At 54.7% G+C, this 8696-nt stretch overlaps 1 long non-coding RNA gene across 1 annotated transcript; it reads right to left on the reverse strand.

Moving 5' to 3' along the window:
- Positions 1 to 272: 272 nt before the first annotated feature.
- LOC143661499 (uncharacterized) lies at positions 273 to 4832 on the reverse strand. Its single transcript, XR_013164641.1, has 3 exons — positions 4545 to 4832; positions 1151 to 1254; positions 273 to 901 (listed from the first exon to the last, which is right to left on the reverse strand). It is a non-coding gene; the product is annotated as an uncharacterized LOC143661499 (long non-coding RNA).
- Between the last annotated feature and the right edge of the window lie 3864 nt (positions 4833 to 8696).

An 8696-nucleotide genomic window follows, 5' to 3' on the forward strand; every position in this document is an offset into this window, starting at 1 on the left:
CTGGCCTCGTGTGGTGTGTCTTGTGACACTCTCAGCAAATGTTGGGCTGGGCACAGGCAGAATTTTTCTGGGTCTGGAAGAAGGCACACAAGGGCAGGGAACAAATTTCTCACATACTTTTTCTCCATCAAGATGGTCACAGTTTTTTTTTTCCTTTTTTCTATTAATGTGGTATATTATATTGACTAATTTTCATATATTGAATCATGCTTGCACTTCTGGGATAACCCCCATTTGTTAATAATGTACAATCATTTTAATAAGCTGTTGGATTCAGTTTGCTAGTATTTTATTGAGAGTTTTTGCATCTATAGTCACAAGGGATATTGATCTGCACTCTTCTTATAATGTCTTTCTCTGGAATAGGGTAACGTGAGAGCTTTAGGGTGGGTTAGGAAGTAGTCCCTCCTCTTGAGGAGGCAACAATTTTGGTCCTTGATATAAGATATAGAGTTATCAACCCGCATCAGTTAGTACAAGAGAAAGTCCCAAGGTGTGTTAGGATATAAACCTAGCTGACGCAGCAGAGATCCAAAATGAGAGTGGGTCACACAAGATGGATGCTTATTGACTCTTGCATAACATTCCAGGCATAAAGAATTTGGGGCCAAAATGGCATCAGGGAGTCAGGCATCTCCCAGCTGGTTGGCTGCTGTGCCATCCCTACGATCCTGCTCTCACTTGTGTGATCCAAGATGGTTCACCAGCAACATGGGCTTCCAGCCTACATGAAGGGGTGAGGGGGGCTGAGAGGGGCCAGCCCCCTTCTTTTAAGGGCACCCGCTGTTAGTTGTACACGTTGCTTCAGCTCCCATCCCGTTGGCAGAACTCGCAGGCCCATGGCGATGCTTCACTGCAAGAGAGTCTGGGCAACCACGTGGCCAGTAACACCTTTTTTTTTCTATGAGAGAAAAGAGAGACATGGTTATAGGGGAACAATTAGCAGTTCTGCCATACAAGGAGACCTCAAAAGCACAGCGAGGCGGTCCTTAAATTGTACCCAATTGCCCCTGGCCTCAGGGTTGGACAGTCGGGACCATCAGGGACAGCCGCAGCCACGCATCCTCCTGGCCAAGGCAAGTGGTCCAGAATTGGAGCCACGTGCCTCAAGCAGAGCCCATCGGAGTCCTTCCCCAGGATGCTTCCTTACCAAATCTGGTAGCGGATGCTCTCATTTCCTTTCCGGTCACGAGGCTATACGGGTGTAATCGTGAACCACCCACGGTCATTTTCCCTGGCAGTGGCAGGTGGGGCCTGAATGGGAAAAGAGGGACAGCAGCCTCTGAGAGATGCAGAGAGGAGACAGAGGAAGGGTCCTGGGGGGCTGTGGAAGCCTTGCCCCCGGCCTCCTTGGGGCCTGCTCCATCCTTGCCCTGATGGGGCCAATTAATCAATGCCCCCTTTTTGCCAAGCTGATTCAAGTTGGGTTTTGGCCATTAGCTACCCAGAGTCCTGATTTAGACACCACTGAAAACGATGGCTTTTCTTCCTGAGGGGATGGATGGTTTGGGGAAGACCATACTGAGATTGCGAGAAAAGAATGTGGGCTCAGCCAAGCAGGATCTTTCTTCGGAACATTTGCCCCGAAGCATCTTAACGTTCCAACAAAGTATCTCACGGTTTGCAGGAGGCTGCTTGCTAGGTCTCTTTGCATTTTCCCAGTCAGCCCTGTCTCCTACAAAGCAGTGCTCCTCTGAGGCCTGCACGAGCCGGCCCGGCTGCGAGCGGGGGCCTCGGAAGAGGCAGCCCTCACAAAGAACCCATTCTCTGCTGGTGGGGGCTGTTATCAGCCAAACCTAAACTCTGCATCACCTGCATCAGTGGGCAGCCCCGTGGGTGGGGCTGCTCTGTTCCCCTCTGGGCCTCTCTTGTCGGGACCTGTGAGTGGGGGCGGACTCACTGGAGGTGCATTGTTTTCTGTGCCCTCGCACTGTGAAGGCTCCGTCCCAGGCCTTCCTGAGGCCCCTCACCCTCTCCCTGGTCCCTATCCGCCTGGCCACCATCCCGCCCCCACCCACCTTTCTTATCAGCATCAACCCCCCGGGGGAAACAGGCTGGGGGCTGAGGAAGGAGCTGGGTGCTCGTGGCACTGTCGGGATGGAGACCAAATCTGAAAATGTCCTGGGCTTCCGAACCACTAACTCCCCACTTCCCTGGGGCCTCCCGAGTCCCCTCGCCAGGCGCAGACAGCAACCAAGCTGCCCTGGGCCCGTGGTGTCACCTGCTGGCCAGCTGTGGGGACAAGCTGGCTCCCGGCAGGCTCCTCCACCCATCTTCCCTCCTGGGCTTGAGGAATGAGGCCACACATGCAACACAATCTCATTTTGGTTTGGTTTTCTCTGCTTCCTTCCTTCCTTCCTTCTTTCCCTTCCTTCCTTTCCTTCCTTCCTTCCTTCCTTCCTTCCTTCTTTCCCTTCCTTCCTTTCCTTCCTTCCTTCCTTCCTTCTTTCCCTTCCTTCCTTTCCTTCCTTCCTTCCTTCCTTCCTTCCTTCCTTCCTTCTTTCCTTCCTTCCTTCCTTCCTTTCCTTCCTTTCCTTCCTTCCTTTCCTTCCTTCCCTTCCTTCCTTCTTTCCTTCGTTCTTCCTTTCTTCCTCTCTCTCTCTCTTTCCTCTTTCTCTCCCTGTCTCCTTTTCTTTCTTCCCCACTATCAGTTCAATTCAGTTCTATCTTCTGAAGCCATCTTTAAAGTCCAAATTACACATGTTTGAACCCTCTTCCTTCATCCTCCATTCTCCCAGCTCTACCCCACAGACCTCAGGAGAACCTTTTCCGTGATTTATTCTCTATCTCTGCCCGAGTGAACCTGGCCGACTGAGGCTCAGAATAGCACAAAGGGACCCCTATGTCAACAAAAAGGAAGGCCAAAAGTCAGAAAAATAAACTTGAATATTGAAGAGCACAGGCTTTCCACTTCCAAAGCCCTTGAAAAACACCTTGAAGTTTCCTCAGAATCTCCTACTGGTCTCCTCATACTCTTCTAATAAACCCGCCTTCCCTCAAGCACCAGCTTTCAAGAGAAAACAAAGAGACTTTTCTAGATCAGCACAATTTTTGTCCCAGTTCTCCCTACAGGCTCGCAGCAGTCACGTTTTCTTTACTATTTCCCCCCATGCAGGTGTGTCACCTCAGCCTTATGACAGGACAAATGGGAATTTATGGTTCAGCTGGGGAAACTGGGCCCCAGCGATAACTCTGTGTCCTCAATTTTCTATTGGCCCATTGTCTGGAATGCCAAACTGCTTGACAAAAAAATAAAGTTTTAAATACAATGCATTGGTAAGTTGGGGTTGCCTGATTTTAGACATTTAATGGAAAGATAATGAAGGACTTTCTCAGACAAGATAATGACTGCTTGTTGTGGTTTTTGTTATGGTTGTTTTAAAACAAGATGATAGATGAGAATTATCTGATGTTTCAAGAAGTAGAAATTCTGACCCTGCTAGGAGCCCGGAGGCTTCCACAATGAGCTGGGCCCATGGGCTAACTGACGTGAGGGATGGCATGGGGTGGAATGGAAAACTAAGTGTTGCCATGGGCACCGAATCCCATGTAGGGAGGGTGTGAGAAGTCTTAGGGTCCAGACTGGAGAGGCAGACCCCTAGCATGTCTGTGCGCCTTCCATGTGCTGGGCAGGGTCTAGGGGAGACAGGTCGGTGCCTAAGTCAGGCTGATAATGTTGTATCCCTTCAAACCAACTGTCTTTTAGTATCAGTTTGACTTTAATTTAGTGGAGATCGATCACTGCTTGGAGGAATAGGAGAGTGGACAGAGAAGCAGCTCCGCATCGACGACACCCGGCTTCTCCCGAGCAATTCCACTCTGACCCCAGACTTGCATCCCCAGATTAGCCAAACAAAAGCCCTGCAGACATCCCGCTCCACTCTCTTTAGAAAACAGCTTAGAGACCACCTGTTGTTATTCTAGCTCTTTCAGGTCCCCTCCTACCCTCAATCACCCCATTGCAAGTAGCCTGTTAAAGCAGAACAGCCAACTTAGAGGAGTTCCGGACGTGGCTTTCTTTTCATCTCACTGTATTCGTGCTGATGTTTCAGCGCCTCTTAGAGACAGTGCTTAGGCAGCCTCCTGGCTGGCTCACCACTTAAGCCAGCTCTGGGGCTAGGCACTATGCACGTTATGTCATTTAGTCCCCCCAGCACCCTGCTGTTTAAGTATCATTGTCTCCATGCCACCTGATGGAACCGAGGTTGTGGGGGGTTAGGCTAGCTCCCAAGGGCCATAGCTGGTGATTCAATCCCACCTGTGAGCTGAGGCCTAATCCAGGTTCATTGTCTCATTCCAAAGCTCAGCTCTACTTCACTCTCCCCCACCCCCAGGAGGAAGGGGAAAGATGAAGGCATTGAGAGCAAAGGGTGGGACCTCCCCGGGCTAGAGGAGGTGGAGGTTTGAACAGGGAGCTACAAGCCGAGTCAGAAACCCAGTGGGTGGCGAGGCGGCTGGGTGCCCGGCAGTGCCACGAGGTAGTCCAGGTGGGGTGGCCGGAGCAGGGTTGGAAAAGCACAGGCTCTTTGCCAAAAAAATCTCACCTTTAGCCCTGGATTGGAGGCTGCAGGAAAATGATCCCAGTGGAGGCAGGAATGCTGAGTGCCTGGGAGCTGGCTCTGGTGTATCCCTCTTCTCTCCTTATTCCTGCAAGCCCAAGGCCCCTGCAGCTCCAGGGCTGAGGAGGGCCTGGCAGCCCCTTCCTGGCTTCACCAGCAGATGTCTCCAGAGCAGAGCTCGGAAGGGCTTAGGATGGGGGAGGGAGCCTCAGTCTCTCTCCCTGTAAGGAGCACAGGCAGCACCAGGTGCTCTGCCTTGCTCACCCAGGGCCCTGTGTCCCTGCGCCAGGCGGACTTACCGAGGTCTTTATTTAGGAGTGAGCCTGCGTATGTGTTTGCACTTCTGTGCATCCGTGGGCTTGTCTGGTAGGTGTAATTGTGTAAGTATACAATTATACAAAAATTACACAATTGAGCAATTGTGTAAAGCGGGTATATCTGTGTTTGTCTTCCTGTAGATGTCTGCAGTGCATGTGCACAAATGCAGATTTGTAAGTGAGTGGGGTGGCAGCTGTGCATGTGTATCTGTCCGCTTCCTCTTTGTACACATCAGTGCCGTTTGAGGCCCTGTGTATCTCGTGCGCACGTGGGTGTCTGTGTGATTTGCACATGGGTATTATTTGGGCTTGTAGTGAGAGAGAGTCAAAATCTGACCATTCTCAGGGATGTGGAGGTGGAGCATGCTGTGCTGCCACGTGTACACTCACCCCTGCCTGCCTCTCACTCCGCACGGCCCCTGCACGAGTTTGTTGAAACATTTACAGCAGGTGTTGCTGACATCCAGTCCCCAGGGAGCGGAGCCTCCCAGAGCTGAGTGCATCTCCACCCCCGCCTCTGATTCCTTCATTCGCTGCCTGTTGCCTTCAGGCGGAGTGGCGCCCCGGGACAGCACACGCCCGTGTAGGTTTCATTCCTGCATCCAGGAGGCCCGGCCGGGAGCCTGGGGGCCTGGACGGGGCCTCGCTCTGCCACCAGCCGGAGGCCCTGCTCGGTGGGAAGTGGCCCCCCAGGCCTCTGTAATGTGGTCTGCGCTGGCACCCAGCCCTGGGCTGTGGAGACAGGCCAGACTGGAAGCTGCCCCCACCCTGGGGTGCCATATTGAAAAGACCCTTGTAGCAGGAAGCGGGGCAGAGTCCGGTGCCCACTGAATGATGGTGTGTGTGCGTGAGTGTGAGTGTGTGTGTGCGTGTGCATTCGTGTGTGCATGTGTGTGTGTATCTGTTTGCTGTGGCTGCTTTAACGAATTGCCACAAACAGAGGGGCTTCAAACAATGCCACTTCATTCTCTTAAGAGTTCTGGATTCAGTCCCCCAGCAGTCTTGCTGGGCAAAAGTCAAGGCCTCAGTGGGGCGGCTCCCTCCGCAGCCCCAGGGCAGCGTCTGTCTCCTCGCCTCCTCGCCTCCTGGAGGCTGCCTGCTCCCCTTGGCCACGACCCCCTAACCCCACCTTCAAAGTGTATTTGTAGCATCTTCAAATCTCGTTCAGTCTCTGCTTCTGTCACCAGGCCCCCTTTCTCCTGCATCTCTCTTACAGAGACACTTCTGCACACATTTGGCCTACCCAGATCATTTTTCATGGGACAATCGCAGGCACAAGAGGAGGCACCCGGTGGGGACCCACACCCTTGCCGTAGGGCCTCCAGGCCCAGGCAGTCCCAGTCACCGGGACCAGGGCCCGCTGGCTGGGTGGATGGGGCGCACCCACCCCACCCCCCGCCACCCAGGAGCCCTTCCCTGGCTGGGCTCCAGTTAGTACCAGGCTCCGCCCGGGCCCTTGGCTCTCAGGGTCCCCCCACCCTCCCTGCTGGCCTCCCGATCCAGCGCCTCACCGAACCTCCCTTGGGTCCCCTTTCCCCCTCATAATTCCTTTCTTGGGAGGTGGGGCTCCCAGTCCCTACCCCAGAGGAACTCTGCCACCCCTTGCCTGGGGGGGTTCCAGCCTCCAGCTTCAGGAGCCCGCCCCACCCCCCCCCCCCCCCCCCCGCCTTCCCCACACGTGTGAAAACCGCACTCAGGAGCCCCCACAGAGAGCCCGACTGCAGCACCCAGCGCGGGGGAGAGGGGCCCCCGGGGGCGTGGGCCGCTGCGGAGGTCCGGGGTCTCGCTGGCCTCCCAGATGCCCTGCCAGGCACAGCGCCCCTCACAGAGTCAGCCCCACATCTGGAAGCAGGCTGGAAATTCCAACCGCACTCTGCTGCTAAGAAATGTGTCAAATCTTCCCAGCAATTTCGTGGAAACAGAAGCCGTGTGTTTGGGGGCGGGACTGGGTGAGGGGACTAACTCCCCAGGATCCAGAGAATTTTGGGGAAATCCAGGGGTCCCAGGGCGCCCCAGGCCCTCGGCCCTGCTGCCTACCCGGAGAAAATTAAAGATGCCTGGAGCCGGCGGGTGAGCACGTCTCTCACCCACAGCCACGTCTTGGGAGCGTGTGTGAAACTGTGACTTTTTTTTTGCTGGAAATTGAGTTATTTTTTCCTGGAGAGAAAAATGTTGACATGTCTTTGGAGGATCATCTGCCCAGAACCCCCCTGATGCGTGGAGAAGATGTGTTCTTCTCTTAGCACACACTCACACACTTACACACTCACACCCCCTAGACAGCTGGAATCTCACCACATAGGCTGTAGGCCCCCATGGGGGGCTCACCGCCTCCTCTAACCCAGCCCCCCCCCAGTGTGGGGTCGGGACAAGCCAGCCCCCTGCCTGCGGGTCCCAGAGGGGCCTTGGCCGCTGGCTCCTTCTGCATCTCTAGGCGAGTATGAGTTTTCTGTTGCTGCTGAAAGACCACACGTTTCATGGCTTAACACAACACAGAGTTATTATCTTACAGCTGTGAAGGGTAGAAGTCCTAAAATGAGTTTCCCTGGGCTAAAATCCAGGTGTAGGACAGGTCCCCACTGGAGGCTCTAGGGGGGAATCTGTTTCCTGGGTCTCTTTCAGCTTCTAGGAGCCACCTGTGTTCCTTGGCTTGTGGCCCCTTCCTCGGCCTCCAAAGAGCATCACTCCCAGCTCTGTTTCTGCAGCCCGCCGCCTCCTCCTCTGACCCCGACCCCTCCTGCGTCTCTGTTATAAGGGCCCACCTAGCTAATCCAGGCTCATCTCCCCGTCTCAAGATCCTTGACGTCCCCCCTTTCCCCATATGAGGCAGTGCTCACAGTGCTGAGGGCGGGGACAGGGATGTGTCTAGGCCCCTGTTCAGCCTGCCACAGCAAGTGAGCTTCTCTGGGCCTCAGTTTCCTCACCTGTCACTTCTGAGGGTTGCTGAGTCGCTGCCTCCCCGGACCTCTGGTGAAATGGGCCCAGCCCCTCTGCACCCTGCTCATTGCTGAGAGTCTGGACCTCGTCTCACCCTCTCCCGCCCTGGGCAGGGAAGCCCTCACTTCCTGCCTCCAGTGCCAGGAGCCTGATGTCCCCAGCAGGGCCTCACCCCGCCCCCCCGTCTAAACCCAAGGGGCAGCGCTGACCCCCAAGGAATTCACTCCAGCCCCAGCTTAGTTTAGGATTTTAATTACAACGCCGTCCAAGGCAGGGCCCTCAGCCGCCCATCTGTGACATGGGGAGCAGAGTCCTGGACTCTCGCCAAGGATGTTGGGTGGGTTTATAAAATGTCAGAAGGGGAGGGAGCAGGAGGTGGGAACTCTCTCCTGATCGACTCCCCATTGGCTCAGCCTCCCAGATTCAGGCCTGGCCTCAAAACTCACTCAGTGGGGAAAGCCAGAGATGGACGATAGGGTCTCATCCTGGACAGCCCCGTGGAGCCCAGTTGGAAAGACTGGTGCCCTCAGAGGCTCCCGGACGATGCTCCTCTTTGACCCATACCTTCCTTAATTTCCTTCCTTCCCTTTGCTTCTTTCCCTTCCCCCCACCCCTTCCCTTCCTTTCTTCCTATAGGAAGAAAGGTGTTTGCGCCTACGTCAGTCTCTGGGAATAGAGAGTGGAAAGGGTCAGCCTCCTGGCCTGCGGAGAGCCCACTGCCCAGTGGGGAGTTAACCAGGCAAATATCCTCTCCTTCAGCAGGGTGCTGGGCACTGCCTGTGGCAGCCGTGTGAGGCTGCTAGATGTGTCAGCAATGGCTTCTTGGGGCAGGTGGTTGTGTTCTTTATGCCCAGAAACACGGAAAGGCTGAGTCTACCTGCAA

The sequence above is a fragment of the Tamandua tetradactyla genome, chromosome 17 (genome assembly GCF_023851605.1).
Source record: "Tamandua tetradactyla isolate mTamTet1 chromosome 17, mTamTet1.pri, whole genome shotgun sequence".
In the NCBI taxonomy this organism is placed as follows: domain Eukaryota; kingdom Metazoa; phylum Chordata; class Mammalia; order Pilosa; family Myrmecophagidae; genus Tamandua; species Tamandua tetradactyla.